General features: G+C 38.0%; 1 pseudogene; it reads right to left on the reverse strand.

The window, feature by feature from the left end:
• Positions 1-204: 204 nt before the first annotated feature.
• Positions 205-4,866, reverse strand: LOC122213172 (annotated as a pseudogene).
• Between the last annotated feature and the right edge of the window lie 3,218 nt (positions 4,867-8,084).

Raw genomic sequence — 8,084 nt, forward strand, 5'->3', positions numbered from 1 at the left:
AACATAACTAATGTAATTGAGGAACTGAATTTTTAATATAAACAGTCACATGTGGCTAACAGTTACCAACAGAGCAGCACCATTCTAATGCTTCATGGGTCAAAACCAGTGGTTTCTCTGGAGCCCTTCTCTAATCACTGCTGAAAAGTGTAGAGGGTTGGGAGTGGAGAGAAAGGAAAGCTCTTTACAGATCTGTTTAGCTACTTAAACAAGTTCTGAAACTCCACAGCTCTCCAAAGCTGAGGGTAAGGAAAGGACTCTAAGTATGCCCTTGAACTCTTGGCTAATGCTGACAGGAGTCAAAGGCCTAGGATTTGGCTCACTCAGATGGGAAGAGGCTTGGGCCGTCTGCATGGAAATCATCACTGTGGGACTGACAGGGAGGTGGGGATGCTCATTTCCAACAGGGTTTCCAGGGCTACAAGAGAATTTAGATGTGAAGGAAGGAACTGAGGGCCCTTTCTGGCCACCTGCAGGCTGGTTGGGCTCTTTCTTTTGGGGGATTAAGGTCTTGTTCTTGCTCTTGAACACTTTGCTGCGATCCAGCTTGTTCATGAAGGAGTTGGTTTCTTCTGTGAGCTGGTTTGTGTTGTAGGTGATGGGTTTATAAATGTTGAACCATTGCTTGACTTGTGGGATGCCATAGCTGGTGAAGTCATACTGCCACTGTGGCAGGCCCAGATATATGAGGAGCAGGACATAGTAAGCGGTAAAGGTATCTGTGAGAAAATGCGAGAATAGGGGCGCCTGGGTGGCTCAGTCAGTTGGGCATCCACCTCTGGTTCAGGTCATGATCCAGCAGTTCTTGGGTTCAAGCCCCCGTTGGGCTACAGCTTGGAGCCTAGAGACTGTTTCAGTTCTGTGTCTCCCTCTCACGCTCTGCCCCTCCCCAACTCTCTCTCTCAAGAATACACATTAAAAAAAAAATTAAAAGAAAAAAGAAAATGCCTATATAACTCTCTATCTAGTAGCCAAATTTCAGCATCTTGTGCTATTGCTGGCTTCCGTCTTTTGTAGGCAAGGCAAACCTTCCCTTCCCATTGCAAGGATCCAACTCAATATCACACTGTAAGAATCAAAGTGAGGCTTCTCTGGACATTCTCACTGGCTTCAAGTGCATCAATCCTCCAGGCCTGCCAAGGTTGGTGCATTAGGGAGTGAATGCATGGAAGACTGGTTGAGTCAAGTTGGCTTGGAGATGCTGTTAGGTGCCATGCTGCCCACTGGAATGGTGTGCTCGTCCAGCCATGTGGCAGCCACTGGTCATCAGGAAAAAATTTCTTCACATCCTCAGGTAGCATGCAGTTATTATTTTGTTCCCATGGAGAAACCCATATGATGTTCAGCAGGTGACTTTCCTATGATAGTAGCGTCTGTCACACCTGGGGGTGACTCTAGGCTTCAAGTGATCCCCCACAGCAGCTTCTCCAGGTGTGGCTTCCTGCGGCCTGAGGGCGGCGTCTCCAACACAGCTATGTGTCCCAGCTCTGCACTGTGAGAGCAGCAGCAGAGATGGGCTCATTTATAGTTTTTGATGTTTACATCTTCTAGTGTTCTCATTCCATTTTGCAGTTATGTGCTTCCATCTGGAATCATTTTCCTTCAGAATTCCCAATAATGTTACTTGTAGTGCAAATCTGCTGGCAGCAAATCCTCTCAGCTGTGTTTAACTGTAAACATCTTTACTTATCCTTCGATTCTGAAGGATTTTTTGCTGGATATAGAATATTGGTTTGCAGGGTTTGTTTGTTTTTCTTTAGCACTTTAAAATGTTAATCTGTCATTTTCTGACTTCCATAATTTCTGTGGAAATGTCAATCATCAGCCTTTTTGATGCTCATTTGGAGGTATTATCTCTGTTTTTCTAGGTATATGAAGATTGTCAGTTTGTTTTTAGCATTCAGAAGTTGGACTGTGATGTGCTTAGTTGTTTATTTTCTATGTGGGGTACACAGAGCTTCTTGAATGTATAGTCATGTCTTTAATTAGTTTGGGGAAATTCCTAGCCAATATTTCTTCCAATATTTCTTTTTATATGCAATATAGTACTTCTTATAATACATAAAACCTTTCTTATCTCTTTGTTCAAATGTTACTGTTTTACTAAGGAAGTAGCACATGATCTGGGCTTTGGCACAAACATCATACTTCCTGCTTTCTTGTAATGAGGCTACATAATCAATTTAAAAGTTGAGAAAGTGCTAAATTAACCCAGATTTCTGACATTTTATGCAATAATGTAACATCATAATCCAACAGGCAAAGGGAAAATAAAACAACATCACTGTTTACACAAATTGGAAGAAGGTATCTCTATATTATATAACTAACAAGGAATTCTTACCCAGAATGCATAAAAAATATGTTAATTATAAAAGACACAAAGTGAAATGGAAAAATGGGAAAAGAGTATAAAGAGGCAATTTATAGAAGAATAGCCAATAAAATGTGAAAAAATAATTTTCAATCCCATTACTAATCAGAAAACAAAAATGAAAACAGTAATGAGGTATAACTTCTCACTTATATGAATGTCAATAAAGACATCACTGATGCACAATGTTGCAAAAAACTTGAAGAAATATAAATTTGTATACATTGCTGGCTACAAGTATTTGGAGAGCAATTTGGCAAAATCTAGTAGGTTGAATGAACTTGTCTTTGACAATTTCACTTTTATGCACATATATGTGTGTAATGAGATATGTATATAAATATTCATTATTGTTTATAATAACCAAAATTTGGGAAAAAAGTAAATATCCATCAACAGGGAAATGAACACACCGTGCTATATTTATGTAATGGAATACTATAGAGTAGTAAAAATAAATGAAGCAGATCTTCATGAAACAAAATGGATTTAGAGGGTATATCCTCTAAAATGCATGTATGTAATGTAAAATTGTATGATGACAATTTTATATTGTATGTAAAAATGCATGATGACAATGGATATATATGGTGTGATACCATATGAGTAATTTTAAAGCACATAGAACAATACTTCATGTTGCTATGAGTTATTATATTTATAATACAAGCATTAAAATATGCAGAGAATTGTGGCACCTTAATGGCTCAGGTGGTTAAGTATCTGACTTTGGCTCTGGTCATGATCTCGTGGTTCATGAGTTTGAGCCCAGCATTGGGCTTTGTGCTGACAGCTCAGAGCCTGGAACCTGCTTCAGATTCTGTGTCTCCCTCTCTCTGCCCCTCCCCCACTCGTGCTCTGTCTCTCAAAAAATAACTAAACATTAAAAAAATTAAAAAGAAATATGCAGAGAATGTATACACTCCAATATCAGGAGAGCAGTTACTTCTCATGAGAGAGGAAAATAGGATGAGGTGCATTTTGAATCTTGAGCTCCATTAAAATAGAAAAAGCTCCTGAAACAAATCTGACATCTTTTCTAAACTGGGTCAATTATACTAGTTTTCTGTAATTTTCTGTACAGTTGAAACCTTTCATGATTAAAATTAAATTGTAAAATTTAAGCTCTATTTTTATGTTAAAAACTTTGAGCTGAGTTTAAAGGAAGTATTAACCTTTAATGAAAGAAAATGTATAAAATTTGTAAAGGTTCAACCTTAGTAATAATCCTGGAAATGCCAATTAAAATAATGATGAGATATAATTTTATTATGACAAAGAAGTGAATTTATTTTTCTGTTCGTTTAAAACCCAGTGTGTTGGGCATTTGCATACATTCTTAGATTCTTAGATGGAGATAAACTGATAGAACTTTGTAGTGTAATTTGTCAGCATATACTGAGAGCATTAACATGTTCATACCTCTTGACTAAGTTACTTCCACTTCAAGGGAACAGAAGAGTGGTTGTTAATTACTTAGTGATGAAATTTTGGATTATTTTTATTCTTATCTTTGTAGATACTTTTAATTTTCTAAATAGTATACAGTGAGTATAATAACATATTTTAAAATCAAAATATAACCTATTAGTTTTGCATGAAAAACTTGAACACCCTAACAACAAAAATCCTAGGAAAATAACTAAATGCTATCTTAGTGCAACTAGGAAGTTGTATTAGATATAGCGAAGCCACAGGACAAATGATTAAACCTGGTTGAGGTAACTCAAGGAATGCCGCCAATAAGAAGATTCAGCTTACCAAGTGGTTAGTAAAGAGGGAAGGCTATTCATTTCAAAGAAAACAAAAACTTAAACTGAGGCATACAATAGTGTTCCTCAAAGTGTGGCACAAGTGTACCTTCTAATCATCTGGAGTCATTGTCTGTCATGTACATCTTTGCTAACTCAAACCCACTAAATCAAAACCCCTGGTCATTGGGCATAGGAGCCTGCTGTATAACTGGCTCCCTGGATGGTTCTCATGTGCAAAATTCGTTAATTACATTACCAAAAAAGCCAAAGCAGTATCACATTCTTTGGAAACTGAACATAATTTAGTGCAACTGAATTGTAGCTTACTGGTGATGTTGGAATGGGGGAGATACATCTGGAGAGGAAGGTCATGGCCCACTTTTAAGAAGCCTTAAATGACACACTAGGGGCTTGGGCAGTTAACATGAAGATTCAACAGCATCTTCATGGCATCAGCCATGGCATCAGTGTGGATGATGGATAGGGAGCAGACAGGCAGGGAGGAAATTTGGGAAAATGTTTTAATTTTCCTGGAATAAGATAAGCAGCATTAGAATAGACTTGAACAGATATACTTGGTTACCAATTGAATACTGAGTGAAGACAAAATAATTTTGGATGGTTCCAATGCCCACATTTGCTTGCCTTCATTCTAGGCTTAAAATACCTAGACGAAGAATCTCTTAAAACTACAAACTCCACTTTTCCACCTTTCCTTATTTTTATCACAAGACCCATATTTTACTGGAGCCACTATTACAATACAGGAACAGATACTCCAAAGAACATGACGGAGTTACATCATTAGCTAAATGTCTACGAGACTGTTGGCAGAGATAGCATGTATATCTAGAGATGCTGTGATCCAGGCAGTTTTAAAGGCTCCACTGCAGTTTGTATGGTTAAACATGTGACAGTGTGTGTGCATAGAGCAGGAATGAGTGGCGGTCCAGAGTAATTTTTTTTTTTTTTAATTTTTTTTTTCAACATTTTTTATTTATTTTTGGGACAGAGAGAGACAGAGCATGAACGGGGGAGGGGCAGAGAGAGAGGGAGACACAGAATCGGAAACAGGCTCCAGGCTCTGAGCCATCAGCCCAGAGCCTGACGCGGGGCTCGAACTCACGGACCGCGAGATCGTGACCTGGCTGAAATCGGACGCTTAACCGACTGCGCCACCCAGGCGCCCCTAATTTTTTTTTTCAATAAAAGACTATGTTATTTAAAGCCAGCCTGTTCTATTTTGTGTCTTTTTGTACCTAGAACGAGACATTCCTTTTAATCAGGCTGTCTGGTGAAACCACAGCAGTGACTTGTCTTCAGGCTGTGGCGAGAAGGAATTTCACTTAGACTGCAGGATGACCTACAACAGCTTTATATACTTCTTCATTAAAATAAAATGGCAGAGGTTTTGGCATATTAGAAAATTGTTTTCAAAATTCCTACCCAAGCTGGACAGAAAGCTGCAGCTGTAGCTGAATGTAGGCTGAGCCATCTCCTGAGGGCTTTGGCTGCAGGGGACTTAAAGGCAGCAAATACCAAATCAAGCTTCCCTGCAGCACTTGGAATCCCCAGAATTCCCAAAGGTTCTGTACATAAGATTCTCAGAGTACATAAGACCCTTTTGCTCTGATCATTCTCAAAAACCACCAAGAGTAGTCACAAATACAGGTCTTATTCCACCAAAAACCTTTTAATGACATGCTGCATCCCATATAAAAGCTATAAAAGCATTGGCTCCTCCTCTCACTCCTTTTAAAAAGTTCATTGGTTTGTTGGAAAACGTAAGGTATTTTTCCTGTAGAGTGGCCAACATTATGGATTTGGCTGGTTGACTTCCCCTGGTTTCTTCCAACTTGTTCCTTTATCCCCAATATTGCCTCATGAATGATAGATCTACAGGTTTGATTAACTTCAGGTTCAATTTTTTTTCTTTCTTCAAGATTTCTTCATGGGGAGGAGGTGTGTGCTGCTTCATCATATCAAGAAGCAAAGAATGTCTGTTGCCACTGAAATTATCCGTGGATTCAGAGACATAAGCCTAATTCCTCTATCAACCTTTTGAGCCACAGCTTCGGCATCCACAGATGATCATTACCCAGATGCATACTTTCATTAGAGGTATCTTCTAACATCTTCATGCATGTATAAGGTGAGATTCTTCTATGAATAACTTTTATACACTATTTAGTTTCCCGGTGGTATAAATTTAAGGATAAATAAAAAAGGATAAATACTTTATTCTTTCTGTTAACTTATCAGTTTTCAAAGTAATGGGAGAGTGCCCTAGCAGTCTCCAAATGTGACCAAGGAGGCATGCACGTGTGTGTAATTATTAATTCATTTTTATATATTTATATATATTGTGGTCATTATTTGTTTTGATGTTCATATTGCCTTATTTTAGATCATTGAAAGGCCCTTGTTGTTACCCTCCTGTTTTTATGATATGATTCATTAGTCTTCTTTTTAAATGGTTTTTAATGTTTCTTTTATTTTTGGGAGAGAGAGAGACAGAGTGTGAGGGAGGGAGGAATAGAGAGAGAGGGATTCACAGAATCCAATGCAGGCTCCAGTCTCTGAGCTGTCAGCACAGAGCCCCATGTGGGGCTCAAACCCACACACTGTGAGATCATGACCTGAGCCAAAGTTGGATGCTTAACCAACTGAGCCACCGAGGTGCCCCTGATTCATTAGTCTTTGATAGCTTCCTCGCTATCTGGAATAAGATGGCCTAAATTCATCTTACATATTTCCAGTTCTAGACCTGGAGTTGGTGATTTCTCCTCAGAACCCTGGTAGGTGTACTTACTGCCACTGGATTATCATTGCTTCAAGGACTTTTAAATGGAAAACACTTTTATTTTTTTAAAAGAGAAAATATACTTTCAATTCATACTAATATTTGTAATTCCAATTTAAAAGTTAAAGGCTTTTTCTTAATTTCTTAATTTCATACTTCTGTCTTTTTCTCTTAACACTGAAAATCTTGACTTCTAAAGAAATATATTTCCTATATATGATAGGTTCAAAATAACAGTACCAATATTGCTAATGACTACTAATCTGCATTTTCAGATTTCTTCGGAATTTATATGACCCTTAGATTATAGCCTTTAAAAGACATATAGTCAAAATACTGGCTTTGAAAGTCACCGGAAACAATTACATATTCTTTGTATAGTTATGCCACCATCTGATATTCATTTGGGTTCAATTGTTTTAGTTTATTTCTAATTGCAGAAGGAATGCTTTCTATTCTTTTTAATTTTGGTTTTAAATTATGCAGTGTTTGCGTGGTATAAGATCAAAACTATATAATATCTCCATACCTGTCCCATCCTCTGTTTCCTCCTTCCTGGTATAGGCAACTATTTTTAATATCCTTATGTCCTCTGTGATGTGTATATTTTATTCATATTGTTCTAGACACTGTTTTTTAAATGTATTCTGAGGATAACATGATACCCATATGTAGATATTTTGCTCATTTTTCATCCATAATTTCTTCAACCAATCCCCTATTGATGATTATCTGGTTTGTTTCCAGTTTTCAGTTGTTCCGAATAATACATCAATGAATGTCCTCAGGCTTATACCATTTTGTACTTTTCTCACAATACCTTTGGGATAGATTTGTTTGTTTTGATTTTATTTGAGTGAGAGAGAGAGAGAGGCAGAGGGAGAGAGAGAAAGAAAGAAGAGAGAGAGAGAGAGAGAGAGAGAGAGAGAGAGAGAGAGAATCTTAAGCAGGCCCCATGCTCAGCACAGAGCCTGATAAGGGGTTTGATCCCATGACCCTGGGATCATGACCTGAGCTGAAATCAAGAGTGGGATGATCAACTGTGACCCCTGGGTCACCCAGGTGCCCCTGGGCTAGAATTTTAAAAGAGGAATTGTTCAAGCAAAGGGCAAATGCATTTATAATTTTTCTAGATTAGGGGAATACTTTTAAA

This window comes from Panthera leo, chromosome A2 (assembly GCF_018350215.1).
Source record: "Panthera leo isolate Ple1 chromosome A2, P.leo_Ple1_pat1.1, whole genome shotgun sequence".
Lineage (NCBI taxonomy): Eukaryota > Metazoa > Chordata > Mammalia > Carnivora > Felidae > Panthera > Panthera leo.